Below are 23613 nucleotides of genomic sequence, written 5' to 3'. Positions count from 1 at the left end.
GTCTGAGTCTGAACAGGCACGTCATAACCATGGTGACATACTTCAATTTCTGATGTGTTTTTAACCACATATCCACAACATCACCATGTCAGCCGACTTGCACTTCATTAACATCATTAACTCTTCCACGTCTCTGCTCTTCTGCAGCTCAAACTTTAATCCGTTCGTTTGGAAGTCACGGTCATAATACACTTCCATCCGTCCTTTCAAATTCCCTCCCTGCTGTTGTGCTCGTGATGCAAGGAATCGGGAGAGAGTGGAGTTGAACACGTGGCTACAGGGATGGTGCAGGAGGGAGGATTTTGGATTCTTGGATAATTAGGGATTTTTCTGGGGTAGGTGGGACCTGTAGAAGCAGGATGGTCTTCATCTGAACCAGAGGGGTACCAATATCCTGGGGGTCAATTCGCTAAGACTATTGGGGTGTGTTTAAACTAATCCAGCAGAGGGATGGGAACCAAAGTTGTAGTTCTAGTATCGAAAAGTTTGAGAGTAGGGAGGTCCAAAACAAGTCTTAGGGTCGCAAGATTGCACCAGTAAGCAAGACGTTGGTTTGGCGTATGTCTATGGCGTATGGTTCAACGCAAAGAGCATCTGGAGTAAGGTCGATGACCTTACAGGATTGGTTGGTACCTGGGAATTTGGTGTTGTGGCAATTTCGTAGACATGAATAGAACAGGGACATGAATGGTTGCTGCAGATTCCAGGATTTAGATGTTTCAGTAAGAACAGAGAAGAAGGTAAAAGGGGGGGGACCTGTGGCAGTGTTGGTCAAAGACAGCATTACAGTTGCAGAAAAGATGTTTGGGGACTCGTCAACAAATGTAATGTGGGCTGAAGTTAGAAATGAGATGTCACCCTGTTGGTAGTTTTCTATAGGCCTCCGAATTGTTCCAGAGATGTAGAGGAAAGGGTAGCAAAGATGATTCTCGATAGCAGTGAGAATGACAGGGTAGTTGTTACGGGAGATTTGACATAGAAATGGATAGGTGTATACCACTGGGCAAGAGTTACAGCTGGGGGAAAGGCAATTATGATGCGATTAGGCCAGACTTAGGAAGCACTGGATGGAGAAGGAGACTGCAGTGGATAGGCACATTAGAAATGTGGAGCTTATTCAAGGAAACGCTACTGTGTTTCCGAGATAAGTATGTACCTGTCAGGCAGAGTGAAAGCTGTCCAGAGCGGGAGCCGTGTTTTCCGAAGGAAGTAGACTGTCTGGTCAAGAGGAAGAAGAAGGCTTATGTTTGGATGAGAGGCGAAGGCTCAGTTAGGGCGCTTGAGGGTTACAAGGTAGCCAGGAAAGACCGAAAGAGAGAGCTCAGATGGGTCAGGAGGAGACATGAGAAGTTTTTGGTGGATAGGGTCAGGGTAAACATTGAGGCTTTCTATAGGTATTTAAGAAATAAATGAATGACGAAAGTAAGATTTTGGCCAATCAGCAATAGCAGTGGAAAGTTGTGTGTGGAGTCAGAGGAGATGGGGGAAGCACTAAATGAATACTTTTCAACAGTATTCAGTCTAGAAAACGACAATGATGTCGAGGAGATTACTGAGATACAGGCTACTACACTAGGTGGGATTGAGGTTCACAAGGAGGAGGTATTAGAAATCCTGCAGAGTGTGAAAATAGATAGGCCCCCTGGGCTGGATGAGCTTTATTTAGGATCTTCTGGGAAGCCGGGGGGAGATTGCCGAGCGTTTGGCATTGAACTTTAAATCGTCATTGTCTACAGGAATAGTTCCATGAGTCCTGAGGATAGCAAATATGGTTCCCATGTTCAAGAAGGGGAGTAGGGACAATCCTGTTAATTTTAGATCAGTGAGCCTCACTTCAGTTGTTGGTAAATTGTTGGAAAAGGTTATAAGAGATAGGATTTATAACCATCTGGAAAGGAATAATTTGTTCAGGGATAGTCACATGGTTTTTAGATTAGATTAGATTACATTACAGTGTGGAAACAGGCCCTTCGGCCCAACAAGTCCACACTGACCCGCCGAAGCGCAACCCACCCATACCCCTACATTTACCCCTTACCTAACACTACGGGCAATTTAGCATGGCCAATTCACCTGACCTGCACATCTTTGGACTGTGGGAGGAAACCGGAGCACCCGGAGGAAACCCACGCAGACACGGGGAGAATGTGCAAACTCCACACAGTCAGTCTCCTGAGACGGGAATTGAACCCGGGTCTCAGGCGCTGTGAGGCAGCAGTGCTAACCACTGTGCCACCATGCCGCCCCAAATCTCAATTTGCCTGGAATGTGAAGCAACAGTAGAGCTGCTTGCGATTTTCCGCGCGGGAGGCGAACACGATCATGACAGCACAGACACTTCGGAAAATTCGGCACTTGACCACACCACAGTTAATTCCACGGGAAGCAAACTCATTTTTCTTCTGTTTCAAACAGAAATGCAGCAGGGGTCGAAACCGCATTTGAACAAGCGGCGTCGTTGGAGTTGATCAGCAGAAATGGCAGCGGTGGGATTAGAATCCACTGCTCTGTTGAGACTGGAGCCTTAATCTAGTGCCTTAGACCGCTCGGCCACACTACCAGCCAACTTGCGAAGGGTAGGTCGTGCCTCACAAACCTAACTGATTTCTTTGAGAAGGTGACCAAGCAGGTCGATTAGAGTAAACCTGTTGATGTTGTGTATATGGATTTCAGAAAGGCGATCGATAAGGTTCCCCACAGTAGGACATTGCATAAAATGCGGAGGAATGGGATTTTGGGAGATGTAGCAGTTTGTATCAGTTATTGGCTTGCTGAAAGAAGACAGAGGGTGGTGGTTGATGGGAAATGTTCATTCTGAAGTCCAGTTGCCAGTGGTATACCGCCAGGGTCGGCGTTGGGTCCACTGCTGTTCATTATATTTTATAAGCGACCTGATTGAGGGTGTAGAAGGGTGGGTTAGTAAATTTGCAGACGACACTAAGTTCGGTGGAGTTGTGGATAGTGATGAAGGATGTTGTAGTTTACAGAGAGACATAGATAAGCTACCGAGCTGGGCTGAGAGGTGGCAAATGGAGTTTAATGCGGACAAGTGAGAGGTGATTCCTTTTGATCGGAACAACCGGAATACAAAGTATTGTGCTAATGGTAAGTTTCTTGGTCGTGTAGGTGAGCAGAGAGATCTCGGTGTTCTGGTAGAGAGATCCTTGAAGTTTGCCACCCAGGTTGACAAGTTTGTTAAGAAGTCATACAGTGTTTTAGCTTTTATTAATTGAGGGATCGAGTTCTGGAACCATGAGGTTATGCTACAGCTGGACAAAACTCTAATGGGGCCGCACTTGGACTATTGTATACAGTTCTGGTCACAACATTTTAAGAAGGATGATGAAGCTTTGGAAAGGTGCAGAGGAGATTTACTCGTATGTTGCATGGTATGAAGGGAAGGTCTTACGAGGAAAGGGTGAGGGACTTGTGGTTGTTTTCGTCAGAGAGAAGAAGGTTGAGAGGTGACTTAATAGAGACATATCATATAATCAGAGGGTTTAGATAGGGTGGACAGGGAGAGCCTTCTTCCAAGAATGGCGACGGCGAGCACGAGGGGGCATAGAATTAAATTGAGGGGTGATAGGTATAGGACAGATGTCAGAGGTAGTTTCTTTACTCAGAGAGTAGTAAGGGTATGGAATGCTTTGCCTGCAACGGTAATAGATTCGCCAACTGTAAGTACATTTAAGTCGTCATTGGACAAACATATGGACGTACATGGAATAGTGTAGGTTAGATGGACTTCAGATTGGGATGACAGGTTGGCGCAACATCGAGGGTCGAAGGGACTGTACTGCGCTGTAATGTTCTATGTTCTATGTTCTATGATCTAACTCCCACTGCTTCTATTCAAAGGTGTACTTGCGTTCTGTTAACAGTTTCATTGTTCATTATCTGAATGGCATTTTTATGAACGCCCATTTTCCCAAACGTGCACTGCGGCCTTCGCAGCTTTATCTTTCCACAAGGGCTCCCACATGGTGGCAGGGAAGGAGTTGCAGGTTATTCACCCAATGATGTAATCCTGAGGTCTTCCAATACCTCTCCAGCATGTGGGAGTACTCACAACAAGGGTTGCTCACCCATCACCGGGCGGCAAAATTTCAAATTTTCCATCATTTTCTACAAATCTCTTGACTGTCTGCCCTCTAACTATCACTGTCATATCCTCCAGCCCACTCAAGAGCAAATAGAGCTGGTCAATGGTATGCCAACCCAGCCAGCGGACACAACACCCAAGATTATGTTTTAAAGTGCACTCTCAGATATTCTGCATTCCCTCGAATTCCAAGCTCCGGAGCATGTTCGATTTGAACTGTTTCACGTTTGGTGCCTAAAAGTCACCTGCCAAGGCCATAAATTACGAATTCCCATGGCAACGTAAATCACACCAGGCAAACGGAAAGGAATTACTCACCAAGTGATTAAGAAAAACTGCAATACATGCTGAAATCAAGGGTAATGAGCTGGTATCAATACTACATCGTGCCTTTTATATAAAAGAAGCTTCAAAGCTTTTACTTTGTGTGAGTTTAAACAAATGTTGATCCCTGTCACATTATGAGATATTGGGAAGCTGACAAAGTGTTATATCAAACAAGTGATCAAAGAAGTGGGTTTCAAGTCGTATTTTGTCACACAAAACGAAGCTTGTATCACAAAAGTGAGATGACCGAAGTTTTTCTGCTAGAGGTCATCATCTTTTGTCAGTCTCAAACCGCTTCATATGTTAGTGCTGCCATAGCTCAGTGGTTCGAGCTCGGGGTTGTAACCTCGATTCACACTACAGCCTTGCTGAATTTTCTTGCAACTATTGCAGCAAGCATCCGAAGGTGCGTTCTCCATGTTGTTAGGAATTATTTTTGAAGGAATATCTGGAAGTCATTTATAGACAGAACCCCCCCACACCCCGCCCCAGGCCCCATTTGTTTCAGTTTGGAAGTCCACATATGTGTTTCTCCTTCGAGGAACATGAGGATGACAAGCTTCTGATGTGAAGAATGCCTTCGTTTGGCAGGAAGAACAACGTGATTCATGAAAAGCAGAAAAGTAACAGTGAAACAATGGGGGACGAAAACGTACAGGGATGCGGTTGAATGCTTCTGTTCCTTATGTAGAGACAGGAATCTGCTGGAATCCATTTAAGCAGGCAGGAAGTTGGAAGACCACAGCTCGCCAGGCTGCCTCAGATTTGGAGAAGTCAACATTTAGCAGGTACAAATTATTACCGATTGGGACAGTCCTTGAGGGATAGACTCCCGCCTGTTTACCCCTCTGCTTATGTAAACAGAATCGGTTTTAAAGCGAGTCATGAAGAAAGAAGAGGCCAAACGGGTCAATTCCTTATTTTATGGAAGTTGGGCTCTCCTGAGGCCTTTGTCACTTTCAAAAGATGTGTCTGTATAGTTCCCTCTATGGGTCAAAATGAGGCTCAGTTCTCCCGCAGTTCATGAACAAATTTGACGGTATCTGACTTCAGACTCATTCACTGGTTCATTGGAGATTAAAACTTTGCAGGGAAAGTCACATTCAGATGAACACTTCAGACGTCAGGCTGTGGGCCAATGAGTGGAAATTGGAAACGAGAATATTTGGATGTTTGATGACTGGCACGGACATAATGTATTATTCTGTGCTCTAAAAGCACGGTGTCACGAACACTCTTTTTTGGAAGGAATTTCTCATCGCAGGAAAAGAATGCTATGCTGTTCAGAGAAGACGCAATTGCACATGCCATCCTTCCTGGTCGACTAGTGGTTACAATGCAGCGCTTTCACCGCTGTGTTTTGGGTTAATTTCTTGGTCAGGGAATCTGGATTTATTGTTCCTGATAAGGGCAACAACACAAGTCGAACGTCTTTGATATTTCAAACGCGTCCGAATGTGCCTTGAATAATTGTGCAGGGCCGCAAGTTGGCTCACTGGTTATCACTGCTGCCTCACAGCGCCAGAGATATGATTTGCCGACAACTGTGTCGACTGTCAGTAAGTTGCCTTATTCAGGAGCAAATGAAGAGAAAAAGGGTAAGGATTGTTCTGTGAGGGTTAATCCCAGGAGGATTGGTGTGCATTTGTTGTATCGTATAGGTAATTTCTGAACTGTAGGCATTCCATGTTCCCTTATTGTGTTGCTTTAGCACATGTTCAGACAGGCGAGAAAAGAGAGGAAAAACAGTCACGACCCAATCAGTGATTGATCCATTGTGCAACAACCAACGGATTTACTTTTGACTGAACTAGCTCCCATTTTCCCTACATTGGTAATGGTAGTATACAGCATTAGAGCGGGTTTTCATGTGTTGTTTTGGCCCCAGCATCCTTTCTCAACATGGACTATACTGGGACATAAAGAGATGATAAAAGACATGGATGGAGATGACTGGAATGAAAAGACGTCAGGAAGAATGGACAGCGTTTACTTGGAAACAGAAAAATGAAAAGGAAGCCAATGATGTAGTGGGGGATAATGCCATTTGAAAAGACAAAGCGGGGTATCATGGGATGGTGGAAAAGACGAATAGATCATGTGGCGTGACACCAGGTAAAACTGAGTTGTGTCCGTGTAGAAGGTTTCTAGGCGATGTGAATTTGGTGAGAGTAAACAGGAGGGAAATTCCCTCATTCGGATGGATCTATATCTAGAGTATAGAACTTGAAAACCAGCGATGAATGATAAAGAGAAGTTTGGAGCTCGCATTCTTTTTCTTTCTACAGCTATTGAATTCGAAAATGATTACTTTTTCTCAGGAAAAATTATTCAGAAGCTGATTCTAAAATATTTGTAAAGATGCGTGCAGACACACAAGGAGTGAATTTCACCGGGACAGGGAGTCTGGGCGGCCAGAATGGGTACACGTTACGTGCACACTCTAATTGGTTGACGTTAATTAGAAAGTAGCCTCATAACACCTGCAACTGAGCACGACTAAGTGTAGAATGAGCTGATTGTGAGGAAAGCTTTAGCAGCTTGTTCTACGTGAACTTCTATAAATTGTAAAAGAATTGAGCTGTTTGTGTTAGCTCAGCATTAAAGGGAAGCCGGTTAGCACAGTCTGCTGCATAACTGGTTTATGATACAAAGTGATGCCAACAGTGTGGGAATAATTCGCGCAATGTCTCAGCATACCTTCAGGATGCTGATCTCCCCATTCAGCTAATACTTTAGGAGATGGCGAGAATCAAAAATAAACTACACTATCGTGAGTTGGAACTGACCTGCCGATGTGATGCACCTTTGTTCTTTCATCTGTTGCAGTAGAAAATTTGGCTGCAATCACAAAGAAGGGAGTGAATTCATTTGATGCTCACTCATCTCCCCCAACCATGTCTAGTGACAAGACACGAAAATAATTCCTGCTTGAATTCTGTAATCTTCATAGCAGTACTTAAAAACAGCTTTGTCATTTCTATTCCAGTTTTTCTGATAACAGGCAAAATGTCCAATGAGATAAACCTAATAACCTTTGGATTGTTTTAATGGACTGTGCGAGTTTGCAGCAAAATTAGTAATATGATACGAGCTAAACGTCCTTTCCAGAATTTAACACAGCGCAGGATCAGCGACATGACAAACGTCATCGACTTCAAAAAATCACCTCTGTATCTCTAGTGAGTGATGGATATTCACTCAGGGAGTCTTTATGGCTGGTCTTAAGTAACTGAGGTATTTCCCAAGGACAGAACACTCCACAAAATCAGATTTTTTTTGAATAAATGCTGTTTTACTCAATGTTCTTTTGCAACTTTTAAATATATATACATACACACACATACATGCACGCGCACACACATTTATACATATGTGTACATACACATATGTATATACATATAGCTCGCACATTCGACGGGAAGAACATTCGACGAGGAGGTTGAACAGTTCATCCACTTTACAAGGAGGTTAAACAGTTCATCCACTTCATATCGTCGCTGCCTCGTGCTCGCACGAGAAGGTTGAACAGTTCTTCCACTTTACCAACACCTTCCACCCCGATCTCAAATTCACCTGGACCGTCTCAGATTCCTCCCTCCCCTTCCTAGACCTTTCCATTTCTATCTCGGGTGACCGAATCGACACGGACATTTACTATAAACCGACCGACTCCCAAACTGCCCCCTGTAAAAACGCCATCCCATATTCCCAATTCCTTCGTCTCCGCCGCATCTGCTCCCAGGAGGACCAGTTCCAAAACCATACAACCCAGATGGCCTCCTTCTTCAAGTACCGCAATTTCCAGCCAGACGTAGTCGACGATGCCCTCCACCGCATCTCTTCCACTTCCTGCTCCTCCGCCCTTGAGCCCCACTCCTCCAACCGCCACCAGGACAGAACCCCACTGGTCCTCACCTACCACCCCACCAACCTCCATGTACAACGTTTCATCTGTCGTCATTTCCGCCACCTCCAAACGTACCCCACCACCAGGGATATATTTCCCTCCCCTCCCCTATCAGCGATCCGAAAAGACCACTACCTCCGTGACTCCCTCGTCAGGTCCACAACCCACACCAACCCAACCTCCACTCCCGGCACCTTCCCCTGCAACCACAAGAAATGCAAAACTTGCGCCCACACCTCCCCCCTTACTTCCCTCCAAGGCCCCAAGGGAAACTTCCATATCCACCCCAAATTCACCTGCACCTCCACATACATCATCTATTGCATCCGCTACACCCGATGTGGCCTCCTCTATATTGGGGAGACCGGCCGCCTACTTGCAGAACGTTTCAGAGAACACCCGGACCAACCAACCCAACCACCCGTAGCCCAACAGTTTAACTTCCCCTCCCACTCCACCAAGGACATGCAGGTCATTGAACTCCTCCACCGCCAGACCATGGCAACACGATGGTTGGAGGAAGAGCGCCTCATCTTCTGCCTGGGAACCCTCCAGAAACAAGGGATGAACTCAGATTTCTCCAGTTTACTCATTTCCCCTCCCCCACCTTGTCTCAGTCAAATCCCTCGAACTCAGCACCGCCTTCCTAACCAGCAATATTCTTCCTGACCTCTCCGCCCCCACCGCACTCCTGCCTATCACCCTCACCTTGACCTCCCTCCACCAATCGCATTTCCAACGCCCCTTACCCAAGTCCCTCCTCCCTACCTTTTATCTTAGCCTGCTGGACACACCTTCCTCATTCCTGAAGAAGGGCATATGCCCGAAACGTCGATTATCCTGTTCCTTGGATGCTGCCTGACCTGCTGCACTTTTCCAGCAACACATTTTCAGCACTGATCTCCAGCATCTGCAGTCCTCACTTTCTCCTAGAACACGGTGGCATGGTGGCACAGTGGTTAGCACTGCTGCCTCTCAGCGTCAGAGACCCGGGTTCAATTCCCGCCTCAGGCGACTGACTGTGTGGAGTTTGCACGTTCTCCCCGTGTCTGCGTGGGTTTCCTCCGGGTGCTCCGGTTTCCTCCCACAGTCCAAAAGATGTGCAGGTTAGGTGAATTGGCCATGCTACATTGCCCGTTAGTGTTAGGTAAGGGGTAAATGTAAGGGTATGGGTGGGTTGCGCTTTGGCGGGGCGGTGTGGACTTGTTGGGCCGAAGGGCCTGTTTCCACACTGTAAGTAATCTAATCTAATCTAATCTAATCTAATCAAACAAATGGCCGACCAACCAATTCGAAATATTCTAAATTCAGACACACACACACACACACACACACACACATGCGTATGTGTGTGTGTGTGTGTGTGTGTGTGTGAACTCAGAACATTAGAAATGGATGGTCGGACATTTGAATGTTCTTCCTGTAGAATGTGAGAGCTTAGAGTTTACTGTAATGTCCCTGACATTTGATTCTACGGGAATTGCACCCAACTCCATCTCCTTGGCAACAGCTTTAGGGAACTGGAGCTGAACATTGGATCTTTGGGTAGTCTGAGGTGAATTGAGAGGAGTTATATGGAGGCAGTTACACTTCAGGTACAAGAAAAAGGTCGATGGTATACAGTCGGGAGACGAAAAGAGAACAGGCAGCCAGTGCAGGCATCCACTTTGGCTGTGCTCATCTGTAACAAGCATACCTAATTTGTTACTTTTTGGGGGGATGTCCTACGAGGCGTAAGCCATGGGGTACAGATCTCTGGCACAGTGTTTGTCCCTGTGATCAGAAGGGTAGGGGAGAGGCGAGGAGAGCAATAGTTATTGGGGACTACATGGTGAGGGGGACAGATTGCAGTTTCTGTGGGTACAGGGCAGGCTTATGATTGATGTGATACCTCCAAGTTACCAAGGTTTGTGATGTCTCGCAGCGTGTTTTCAGGATTCTTAAGGGGAGGGGGAGCAGCCCGAGGTTATGTTTCACATATGCACTAACAACTTATGTAATAAAATTGATGTGGATGTATGGCAGAAATTCAGGGATCCAGGGTGACATTTTAGATCTAGATCAAACAGAGTTGTTCTTTCTGATTGGTTACACATGCCACGTTATAGTGAGGGAAAGAATAGGGAGAGAGCAGATGAACACATGGTTGTAAGGATAGTGCAGGTGATAGGGATTTGGATATCTGGATAGTTGGGGCTTATTCTGGAGTCGGTTGGACCTCTACAAACAAGATGGTCTACACCTGACCCGGAAAGGTACCAATATCCTGAGTGGATAATTTTCTAAAGCTCTTCAGGAGGGTTTAAACGAATTCAGCAGGGGATTGCGAACCCGAATTTTAGCTGCGGTTTGCTGGACGTTTTGAGTGGTTAGGACATAAATAGGTTTTCAGGTTTGCGAATGAATGCTGGCAAGGATGAAGGTGGTTTGAAGTCTGTCTACTCCACCGCTAGGAGCATCTGGGATAAAGCAGGTGTCATGGGTTGTTAACTGGGACTTCAATATTGTGGCCATTTCAGAGACATGAATGGAGCACTGAAATGAATGGTTGTTCCTTGCACCTCAGTTTCGATTTTTCAGTAAGAACACGGAAGTCGTTAAAGAGGGGGAGATGTGGCATTTTTAGTTTAAGACAGTGCTATGGCAGCAGAAAGGATATTTGATGAGGACCCGACTCAATCTGCTGAACTAGAATGGGCTGAGATTAAAATCAGGCAAGTGGAGGTCACCACCAAAATGTTCTAGAGATATGGAGGAAAAGATTGCAAAGATGATTCTGGATAGGAACGGAAGTAACAAGGTCGTTGTAGTGGGGAAGTTTAACTTTCCAAATATTGATTGGAAATGTTATTGTTTGAGGAGCTCTGATTGGTCAGTCTTTGTCCAATGTGGGCAGGAGGGTTTCGTGACGCAGCATGGAGACAGGTCAACAAGATTCAAAAACATATTGGATTTGGTACTGCGTAATGAAGCAAGTCAACTGTTCGATTTGGAGATAATTGAGCACTTTGGTGATAGGGACCACAATTCGGTATGTTTATTTAGTGATGGATAGGAATATGTATATATCGCAGAGCATGAGGTATCGCTGGGAGAAAGGCCAGTATGATGCGATCAGCAAGAGTTAGGATGCACCAGATGGGAAAGTATACGCAGGGTTTTGCAAACCTGAAATATGGAGCTTGTTCAGGTAAGCGCTCATGCATGTCCTTGATAAGTGTGTGTGCGTCATGCAGGGAATATGAGGTTGAGACAGGGAGCCATTTTTACTCAAAAAGTTGAATTTCTTGTCAAGATGGAGAAGGTGGTGCATGTAAACATGTAATACGAAAGCTGAGTTAGGGCACTTGAAAATTAAAAGCTAGCAAGGAAGGGCCAAAAGAGAGAGCTACTCAGAGCAAAGAGGGGACATTAAAAGTCTTTAGCTGGCAGGGTCATTTAAAACCCGGAAGCTTTCTCTTGTCATTTCAAGAATAAAAGAATATCTAGGATATGATTTGGGCCTGCCAAGAACAGTAGGAGGACGTCGTCAACGGAGTCCGAGGATAGGAGAGGCGCTGAATGTATATTTTTCATCTTATCTCAAATGAAAAAGACAATGCTGTCGAAGAGAATTTTGAGATGCAATCTGTTAGAATAAACGAAATTGATATTCATAAAGACGAGTTGTTAGCAATTCTTGAAAGCCTGAAAATAGATTTGTCCCCTGGGCTTGATGGGATGTATCATAGGTTTCTCTGGGAATCGTGGGAGGAGATTGCAGAACTTTTGACGACCAACTTTATTTCGTCAGTGTCTATGTGATTAGTGCGAGAAGACTCGAGTTCAGCAAATATTGTCCCCTTCTTCACGAAGATTAGTAGGGAGAACGCTGGAAATTATAGAACAGTGAGCCGTATTTCCTTGAAAATGAAGTTTTGGGAAAGGTTATGAGAGATATGATTTATGATCACCTAAGCAGGAAGAAGTTGATTCGCTACAGTCAATACGATTTTGCGAATAGCAGGTTGTCGCTCACAAACTTTATTGAGCTCTTTGAAAAGGACAACAAACAAGTGGATGAGAGTAAAGTGGTTAACATTCTGGATATGATTTTCACGAATGCACGGTCGGCTGTTGCATAAAATACAGAGACATGGGATTGAGGGTGATTTCGCGGTTTAGATCAGTAATTGGCTCGCTGAAAGAACACAGACTGTGGTAGTTAATGGAAAATATTCATCCTGGAGTTCAGTTATTCATGGTGTACCACAAGATTCCTTTTAGGGTCCATTGCTGTTTGTCACCTTTAAAAATGACCTGGGTTCGAGCATGGGATGATGGATGAGTAAATTCGCAGAACACACTAAGTCGATGGAGTTGTCAACAGTGCCGAAGTCTGCTGCAGGTTACAGAGGGATATGAATAATCTGCAGATCGGGGCCCAGAGTTGGCATATGGAGGTTATTGTGGAAAAGTGTGAGGTGATTTACTTTGAAATGAACAACAAGAATAAAATGATCTGGGCTAATTGTAATATTCTTTGAAGTTTAGATGAGCAGAGCGATCTCGGCATCTATGTATATAAAACTCTGAAAGTTAACACACACGTTGATGGATTTGTTTGCAATGAGCACAGTGTGTTAGTTTTTATTAGGAGAGGGATTGAGTTTCAGGGCCGAACGATCCCTTTGCAGCTCCAGAAAACTGTCTGGTATGGCCAAACTTGTCGAGTTCTGGTCGCCACATTATAGGACGGATGTGAAAGCATTGGAAAGGTTGTAGACGAGATTTTCTCGGATGTTGCCTTCTGTGAAGGGAAGGTCTTACGAGGAAAGGCTGAGGGACTTGAGGCTGTTTTTGATAGAGATAAGAAGTTTGAGAAGTGAATTAATATAGACATAAAAGATGATCAGAGTTTTCCGTAAGGTGGACAGTGAAGGCATTTTCTTCAAATGGTGATGGTTGGCACAAGAGCATATCGATGTAATTTGAGTATGATCGATGCTGAGGTAGCGGCCTTTCTCAGAGAGTAGTAAGAGTGCAGAACGCCTTGTCTTCAACAGTCGAAGACTCACCAACCTTCAAGGCAATTAAATGATCATTGGATAAACCTACGGCTTATAATGTCAAAATGCTGGTCAGATGGACTTCAGATTGGTCTTACAGGTCGGTGCAACATTAGTGCCAAAAGCACTTTATTGCAATGTAATATTTCGGGTTTAAACTGTTCTTCAGCTTGAATTTGCAATCATCTCTGGTCAGTATCAGTAAAACAAACACCTGGCGAGAATCTAATGCAATCCAACATTGGCAGTTCATGTGCTGCCATTCTGTCATGCAAGTACAGCAAGCTAACTAACTGCACCACTGGATCTGCCGTCTAATGGTGATGAACGGCTCCTGATCTTACCACTGGGCCCCTCAACCCAATTACTCTTTTTTTTTCTGTGTATCTGAAAGGACACGCAGTGCATAGGTGGCTATACTGATAATGGATCATCGATTATGAAGCATCAGCTTCAGGAAAATGTCATAGATAAATGTGGTGAAAATCGGTTTTATTGAATACTGCATACATTTACCATGGCTTCCTGCGTTGGTCACAGGCAATGTTATGTGGCCATTGTACTGGGATTTTCCTTCTATCGGCTTCAATTCGTCAGTGAACTCGATTCACTGACATTTCACCAACTTCCTTTGGCATGTTCATCTGAGACATCGACCCACACTGCACACAACATCAACAATGTTCAGCATACTATGTGCACGAGCATGTGGCATGGTTTTTATGCACAGTGAAGATTGAATAATGTTCTGCAAGGGCAAATTATATTCAGTTTAATTCGTAAAGTCGCAAGAATCCAGAGTAAGATTCAAAATGTCAGAAATTCACGTTCATTACCTTGGACAGAATTCCAGCCCAGCAATGGGGAAATCTGTCCCTGAATCCCCAGCATCCATGCAATTGCTTGCTCCGTGTGTCCACTTGGAAACCTATGTGAAGGAACATTCAGCCTGAAGGAGAACTTGTGAGAATCCTCCGCTGTCTGATCTAAAGCTGAAACAAGGGCTGTCTATTCCAGCCGGGAGGGAAGCGAAGTGGAGATGAGACCAAAATATTATTTGGCGTTTACTTCATATTGTCCTCATTATGATTATTTAAAAACCTTTGCCAGAAATGGCACAGACACAAAGGAGCAGAAGGAGGTCATTCTTCACACCGATCCTGTCCTGCCACGTAATTTGATATCATCATGGCTCACAGAACAATTTTATGTCTTTTTCCAGCCCATCCACAACATCGTACTGGCTAACAGGTATTTATCGATCTCTACCATAATAGACATCGATAATGTAAATCTGTGGGAGGAAAATGTTCCGTTTCGAGACAGTTAGGTTTATGCACGATTATTACTGGTTTTGCAGATGAGCAGCAGGGTCTGGTCTGACCACTTTGCAAAACATAAATTAAAACTCGACTCTGATGGGATTCGAACCCACAACCTTTGAATAGCAATCTGAATAGAGATGTAGAAGTCCAACGCGCTTTCCATTGCGCCACAGAGGCGCGTCAGCCGTAATCCTTAAGCACACTAGTTTGCCTTTGACGCATTGCATTCAGGACACCCATCTCGCGCCTGTCTGTCCTCGTCACACTTTCTGATACCTGGTCCTTATCCACTCGTGCTCTGGCTCATCAAGTGTTCGGCGACAGACTGCTGAAACGTTCTCATGACACTTACCTTTACCACATGTTCAGATAATGATTTCCAGATAATCAATACTCTCTAGGTGAAAGTATTCTTCCTAAATCTCCTCCTTGTCTCCTATCTTCCATTTATGTTACTCTGTTCCTTCCCAATACAGGCTTATCTCTGTCACACATATCTATCCTCTTCATAAAATGAGCATATTAATCGGTTTCTTATTCAGCCTTCTCTGCGCTTAGAGCAACATCCCCAGTCTAGCTCGCGTACCTTCACAATGGGAGTGGTCAAAACCTTTCCATTCTTTTCATCTCCTGTGAAATTCTCCTCCTGCATTCAGGCGCTTCCAGTATCTGGCGATTACAACAGAAAAACAAAGTTCTCAGAAGAAAAGCCAAAAGGTCTGAACAAAATCAGCAGCTCTTGTCTGTCTCTGATGAGGAAGGAAAGTTAACGCTTCGAGTCCAACGATTCGTCTTCAGAACTAATGGGAAGGGAGGGTGGGTGAAGAATGTGTAAGACGGCAGACGGTTTCTAAAATGATTGAACTTGATGTTGGGTCCTAAAGTTTTCATGGTCTGTCGGTAGAAAATGAGTTGCGTGTCTTCCAGCTTGTGTTGTGTCTTGAAGGAGCACTGCAGCAGAACAGAGACTGAAATCATGGCCTGGGAACACAGTGTCTAGATTTGAGTGGTGCTGGAAAAGCACAGCAGTTCAGGCAGCATCCGAGGAGCAGTGAAATCGTCGTTTCGGGCAACAGCTCTTCATCAGGAATACAAGCAGAGAGCCTGAAGGGTGGGAACACAGTGTAATGTTGAAGTTATAGGAGACTGGAAGATCGGGATAGTTTTTGTTGATTCTGGACAGATCGTAAGTGATCTCAGCTTTGTCACCGACTTTATTTTCCTCTCTCCATTGGAGAGAGATCACATTCTGAGCAGGAAATACAGTTGCCTAGATTAACTGAAGTGCAGACAAATCTCTGGAACATGCGACCGGGAGCTTCCAGAGTGAGGAGAGATATCTGAAACCAGCAGGAAATGTAACTGACAACATCGAACGTTACAATGCAGTACAGGCACTTCGGCCCTCGCTGTTACCGCAACCTGTAAAATAATGTGATGTCCATTGTAATGGTAAATTAACATTTATTTTGAATCCAATAAAAGCACAGGGAAACAAATAAGTAATTACCTGACTTTGCAGAGTTATGTGTTGCAGATAGATAGAAAAAAATGTAAAGTTAAACCGAAATAATAGCAGACATACAAGGCCAGTAAACTACCATATCAGGGACAAACAGTCAAGGAATGAGAAAAAAAAATCCTTTTGATGTGGAAGGCACCTTTCCTCACGTACCATTGGCGAAGGCATCCAGCGAGAGGTGGCAGAATTTGAGACGATGCATACTGCAGGCACAAAAAAACGAAAGATTCTGTTTTCAGCGACGATGTGCGTACCTGATTCAATGCACACATAAGGACAGATATGAAGAAACTAAATTGGCTAACTCAGGCAGATAGAGCAGTCCAGGTAACCCCCGCAAAGAGGGTAGCCTGGCGATTAGGTATGGTAGATGTCTCGGACCCAAGCTTAAGAAGGGTCCCTACTGAGTGCAGGGCAAAAGGCAAACGTGATGTGGGGTTCATAGGAAGCTGTGAACCCATAAGAATAGCCCGGAAGTCTGAGTATCGTCCATGCAGAGCACGAGACCCGTTAAAACACGAGGCTGTCAAAGGATACTACTTTGCATCCCTCCTGAAAGCTTTAGTGATATTTCCCTGTGGATAATCACCGGTGAGAGACCCATTTTTCTGGTCAAAAAGGCAAACATTCCAGGTGAATCGGGGAAGCGGAGCTTTGTTCAAGACCTGCAGGTAGTCAATTATGCTGTTGTTCCGCCGGCCCCAAATGTTCCTAATCCTTGTACCATATGAGTTCAAACTTCACCGGACAGTAAATGGTTCTCTGCTATGGATTTATCAAATGTCTTCTTTCGTGTACCGGTACACCCAGAAAGTCAATTCTGGTTCACTTTTCCACTCAAAGGCAAATCATATACATTCAAGCGACTTTGTGAAGATGACTGTGAGTCCCCCACCATAATTAATGAGGCTCGATGCTGGAGTCTGGAGATTCTTGTTTTAACCCCGGGGTCAGCGCTTCTGCAGTATGTAGACGAATGCTTAATAGCAGCACCAACAGAGGAACAATGTGAGAAAGATACGCTTGTGTTGCTCTGCCATCTCGCCAGGAATGGGCACAAAGCTTTGTTTCGCATATCTACAATTTGTGCAACAACAGGTGAAGTTCTTAGGTCATTTCCTGTCTGAACAAGGGAAGGGCATTGGTCAAGACAAAGTTCAAGCAATCCAGCAAATTCCAAAGCCTCACATGAAGTAACAATTGCTATTCTTTTTGGTCATGCACTCCTACTGTCGATTTTTAATCCCACATTACACAACACTTGAGGCGCCACTAAATGAAATTTCCAATGGCTTAGAGTTTCAGAACCAGAGACCGTTGCAGTTGAATTAAAAAGGCGCTCCAAACCACACCTACACTGGGGGTCCGAATCCAAACAAGCCTTTTGTACAAACGGTAGATGCATTACATCTGAGCTGATGCAGGAGAATGTGGGAAAATTGAGGCTTACATTTTGGCTCTAGGATTGCCTATATGCCTGCAAGCCGTGGCTGCAGCTGAAAAAGTTTGTTGTAGCGTCCAGGGACGCAGTCGGCTTTGGAGAATTAACCCTCCTGGTCCCACATGCATCCTTACTGGTTTCCGAGAAAAACACAGCACACATGTCTGCAGCACGTTGGCTCAGAAACAATACTGTACTATTGGAGATGCCTAACATTACAATAACGAGATGTAACGTCCGTAATGCTGCTAGCCTTCTCGCCACAACAGGAGACAGAGACCCACATGACTGTGTCGCTGTAACTCACCAAGACCAGACGTGCAGGATTCACAAACTCAGAATCAGGATATTGCGTTTTTTTTTTGTGAATGGGTCCGCATTCAGGGGCAAACGGACAGGCCAGAATTGTCTTTGGTATGCTGTAGTAACTACCCACGAGGTAGTCAAAGCAGAATCACTCCCTTGTCATCTGTCAGCTCAAGCAGCAGAGCTGATTGCCTTGACTGAGGCATGTCAATTGGCTGAGTGAATGATAGTGAATATTTACACAGACAGCAGTTAAGCATTCGGGGTTGTACGTAATTGTGGAACTCTGTGGAAACAAAGGGGCTTCTTGACCTACACTGGAAAGTCCAAAATACACCATGGCCTGACTTCTGACCTCCTGGAAGTGGTCCTACCGCCTAAATCATTCGCTGTCTGTAAATGTGAAGCCCACACGAAAAAGTACGATTCCCTTTCTCAAGGCAATGCGAATGCAAACTCACCGGGAAGGACAGCAGCGCAGCAGCCGCCAAGTGATCAGTTGACATGTGTATGTCAAATATTTGTAATCCAAAGCAGACTTATGGGAGGTCGAGTCACAGGCCACGCCGAAGGACAAGCGTGAATGGAAAATGCAGAATGAGGGAATGGGTGTGGTGTGGCCCCATTGGTAAACCCTGTCAACGCGATCATTATTCCCAATCCATGCCAATTAACACACAGTGAGGACCATGTGTCAAAAGGGGGGATGTAGCGAATAAAGTGGTGTGATTTTATCTTGATATTTAATTTGATTTTCGTGGTCGAATCTGTAAGTCCTCTTCGGACATTGTGCAAAATAATTTTCCAAAGGTCATCTTAGTCAGTCGGGACTGAGGTTTAGAAAAGAACAAATGTTTCTGTTTTTTTTGGAGCTTGCTGTGTTTACATTCTCCCCGCCTCACTCAATGTAGAAGGACTTATACACTTCATTTCTGTCAGTCCAGGTGAGACACTTTGTGACGCGGGTAGTTTCATTGGCAAAGAAAAGACATTTATCCCCGTGAAGCTTCCTTTCATCCTCTCTCTGCCCATTCATTCAATTTGATCACTGCTATTCGGATAAATTTCACCTCTGCTCTCCTGTTGTTCTTCCGTAATTCGAGGGAACGTCGAACCGAATCCCAAAATCATATTAATGTTCGGTTGTTCATGTTACATCAATGATCAGACCAGAACAAGCTAGCAGGAAATTGAATAACACAAAAAGTATTTTTAAAATTCCTTCCAGAAAATTAACCGACTGCAAAGTCAGAATATGAGAAATGTCAGAGTGCACTGATATTTAGCCCATTTCACAATGCACAGATACACCTAGACGAGTTCAGTCTTTGCGAAATGTTTATTTATAATTGTGACAATTACCTGGGGCAGATCCTCCCTCAATCCACAAAAATGTATGCTGCCAAAAACTATTTCAGTTCAGATTAAAATGGCTCAGGATACTTTCCATCAACCCAAAGGTTACTGCGCCATGTCAATTGAAGTGTATCCAGATAAGGTTAGAACTCCCAGCCTTTTCTCCTACAGCTCCCTATTCCAGTTGCTCCAGCCTAGTTTTGAGCTCCCAACCTGGGCGTTTCACGCGCCTCTCTGCCTTCATCGAAGAACTGCATGCTCACTGACTTGGTCACTGGCAGAAAGAGTAGAGATTCATGCGTTCATTCCGCACTCAAATTCCGATCGGATCTTCACAACTGCGTCGCTAAATTTCTGTGATTCCAGACCTGGAAACCGGTGTGATTGAAGTGTGCAATCGTAGTTACAACCTTGTCTCGAGGCACTGGTAAAGTAACGATGAGAAACTTCGTTGTTATTTAAACCAACATTTCAACAATTTGTTTGCTAAGCCTGTACATTTCATCTTTTCTCGAAATCTATCGAAATCAGTCTTCAACATTCTCAATGATGGACTCTCCACAGCCACTGAGGACATCGAAGATGACGATACAACCCAATCTCAGTAGCTTATCCTCTTGTGCAAGTGGTGCTGTTCCTCGCCAATCTTAGCCATTGCATTTATTGTTTTTACTGTTGATTATTTTTTCATGAGATCGTATAGTGGCTCGTCCTCTGCATTGTGGCCGAAGCAACCTCCATTCAAATCCGAGTATCAGTAATGCTCATTTGTTCCATGTTACTCCACATAACCCTTTCAAAACAAACGCATAAAGGAAGAAGTCAATTTTTAAGGTTAAAATGCTCTCGAAGGTGATGATTTTTTTGCTTCAAACTTTATCTGCACCTAATCTCGGAGACGTTCCTCCCTTTCCCAATCACTATTCTTCCATTCTATCCTTCCTCACATGCCACTGAGGCATTGCACAAAGTAACATTCACTTTCACATTGACACCGTTAAGTTAGTGCTGCAGCTGTCACTCTTGTTAGGTGAACTTGCACCAATCCACCATGAGGAGCTTTAAGCCACTTAATGCAATCAGATAATGTGGTTGGGTTATCAATCCTCATGTAACGTGTTTGATTTGCATGGACCAGATATCATTGGAGCACTGGGTTCATGAAAAGGACGTAGAATAGTATCGAGGAAAAGAGACTTAATTGGAAAAGACCAATGTTTGTGAATTCCCCACATTTATTTCAAGTCTTTATTCGTCTCTCGCTAGAGTGTTATGTATAATTCTGCAATTCACATAAAAAGAAGCGATATGACAGCTGTGGAAATGGTGCAGAAGTAATTTGCCAATATATTGTCTGGATTGAAGAACTTCAGCAATGAAAGAGTTTAGACAGACTGGCCTTGCTTTTGTGAGAGCAGGAGAGATTGAGAGGAGACAGAATTGAGATGTAGGAAAGAATGAGGGGCATGGATTGGGTACACTTAACGAAAGATTTCTCGATGATGGATGGATCAATCGATCATAGATTTAAGATAAGAGTCGTAAACGTTCGAATAGCTCTACAGAAAAAAAAACTTTATCAGCTTGCGAGTCATTGGAATCTGGACATCACTGTCCCTATGAGTCAGAGCGGCAGAAATTCTAATAATCTTCAGAGATACTTAACTGTAAATTTGTAATGCTTAAGGCATACAACGTTAAATGATGGAAAATGGGATAAGGATAATTAAGCAGGTGTTATTGACAAGAGCATGCACAAGTAGCTTGCAGCCTCAGTTAGCTCGGACATCCACCGGGTGGCGTTTGGTAACCTCAGTTGTCACGTGGGTTACCAGTGTTCATTTTCCCGCTGGGGCGGCTCTGACTTTTTCTGGGGTTCAAGGTTTCTGTAAAGATCTGTAGTTCCGGTGAAGGGTGCAGATGGTGTGGGGATGTTCGGTGGTTTTTTGAAGTTGGTTTGAAGCCGTTTCCTCCGCTTTCTTTGTGATATCTTCAAGGCAAATGAAATTCGTCTGAAGCGCTGCTGTCCTGCAGCATTTCGTTTGGTAACCTCAGTTGTCACGTGGGATGCCAGGGTTCATTTTCCCGCTGGGGCGGCTCTGACTATTTCAGGGTTTCAAGGTTTGTGTAAAGATCTGTTGTTCAGGTGAAGGATGCAGATGGTGTGGGGAAATTCGGTGGTTTTGGGAAGTTGGTTTGCGGCCGTTTCCTCCCCTTTCTCGGTGATATCTTCAAGGCAGATGAAACTCATGTGAAGCTCTGCTGTCCTGCAGCGTTTCGAATTGATTTGATTTATTTCCCACTGCTTTCAGTTGCTGTTTTTTGTCGTTACTTTGTATGTCCTAGTATGTTGAGTCCAAATTTGTTGTCGAATTTGTTGTCCTCGTCATCGCTGTGCATTGCTACTCGCGACAGCTGGTTGTGTTGTTTAGTGGATCTTCCAGAAATATTTTGCAACAATAGATATTTCCGCAGATTCTTTGTCAAAACCAACGCCAGTGGGACATGCCATTACCCAACAAACCAAGCTCTCTACATTATAGGTAAAAGTATGTCTCGGCACGTACAGCCAGACTCCTCTGACCACTCGGAGTTATGAGACAGCATAAACCGAAAGACATATTTGACAACAACTCACCAAAAAATGGACCAAATACCCATCATAGGCAAGACAAATTTGGAAAAAAAAATATTGCATGTCGTGACTGCAGGAAACATTGTACAGGACAGACAACTCATGATACGCATTCTTGAAGATCAAGTTGACATGAAACACCACTGCCAGGTGTCCGCAGTAGGTTGACTCATGACACTGAGTGTCACTGATTCCGTGGCTGGAATCTCGCAATGTGTGACAGTCTGCAGCAATGGAGAATGTGTTGCTGGAAAAGTACAGCAGGTTAGGCAGCATCCAAGATGCAGGAGAATGGATGTTCTGACATGAATACTTCATCAGATATTCGGCCAAAACGTCGATTTTGCTACTCCTCAGATGCTGCCTGATCTACTGTGTTTTCCAGCACCACACTCTTGACTCTGATCTCCAGTATCTACAGTCCGCACTTTATACTCCGTCTGCAGCATTAGTTAGTTCCTTGTGTGCGGGAACTATTGATATTACCAATGTAAAATTCGATTGCTGATTGAGAAACACAACAAGGTCCGCAGCCCAAAAGAGTGTTTCTATTGTTTTGAGTTTCCTGGCTGTACAATGTGTGCTTCTGTGATCGCACAGTTGGCAGTACTCTGGGGAGTGGCTGCAGTTATCTGCGTTTACATCCGAGATGCTATTGGTGCTATTTGATTTGTTATTGATTTGTGCAACAGTAACACAGTGACAAATCAATTAATATTTCAAGAAGGCACACCGACGTGGAAAATGTCGAGGTGCTGGTGACATGTGATCAGAGATTTCCGAGATTCAGGAGAAACGAATGTTGATTTCTTTCGGGTCGTGATGAAGAACAACCAGGGAAATAAGTCACCAGCGGGTACAGTTTACAAGGGCACTCACAGGAAGCAAAATGCGAAATAAAACGTACAAAATGACGAAGACAGATGAAGGATGAGCGTAATCATGGGTAATCTGACTTCCACTCCGCAGCTCCCCTAATTCCCACACCCAGCCCCATTGTAAACAAATGTTAGAGAACCATAAACATTAACGTCGTCCATTGGAACGATCCAAGTCTTTTCTAAATTTTCGATTCGGCTATTAGTTTCTGTTACTTTTTGTCTTTCCTGGGAAATCATCTCTTTCATTGTTAGCAATCGTAAAGGGAGCCATCCTTTTTGTCATGGAAATAATATGATACTAAACTTTGTTTGTGGCGCGTATAAGACTCCACTGTGTCACACGTTTCTTCTACTTTCTCTCGATTTTAATGGTACTCTGTCTTCTGAATCTTCCGACCAACGTGCATGACCTCATAATCCGGACATGTAACTGCATCTGACAAGTTTTTGTCCACTCACCCAATCTATCTATATGCCTATTCATATTGCCACGATCTCATCATAACATGATCTCCCACGCGTGTGTATTATCAGCAAATTTGGACATATTTTACACTGCCCCTTTCTCCATGCTATTAACAGAGAGATAATTGAAGCCTTGAATATACCCAGTCTTGAAAGGCCTCTGCTGTAAATGTTTCTACATACTTGCTACCCTCTGAATGTGAGAACATCCTCCTCATTTATTTCTTATGTGGATAACCCCTTCCCCTGAGATTGGGATCTCCGGTCCTTCACTATTCTAGATATAAATTAGAAC

At 44.2% G+C, this 23613-nt stretch overlaps 1 non-coding gene across 1 annotated transcript; it reads right to left on the bottom strand.

The window, feature by feature from the left end:
- Positions 1-14797: 14797 nt before the first annotated feature.
- Positions 14798-14889, bottom strand: trnar-ucu (transfer RNA arginine (anticodon UCU)). The gene is given in 2 exon segments: positions 14798-14833; positions 14853-14889. It is a non-coding gene; the product is annotated as a tRNA-Arg (tRNA).
- Between the last annotated feature and the right edge of the window lie 8724 nt (positions 14890-23613).

This window comes from Chiloscyllium plagiosum, unplaced genomic scaffold, assembly GCF_037043375.1.
Source record: "Chiloscyllium plagiosum isolate Xiang-an unplaced genomic scaffold, Cpla_swu_hap1 HiC_scaffold_13, whole genome shotgun sequence".
Classification (NCBI taxonomy): domain Eukaryota; kingdom Metazoa; phylum Chordata; class Chondrichthyes; order Orectolobiformes; family Hemiscylliidae; genus Chiloscyllium; species Chiloscyllium plagiosum.
The sequence above is the reverse complement of the archived record's forward strand: the minus strand, read 5'-3'. Positions and strand labels throughout refer to the sequence as shown.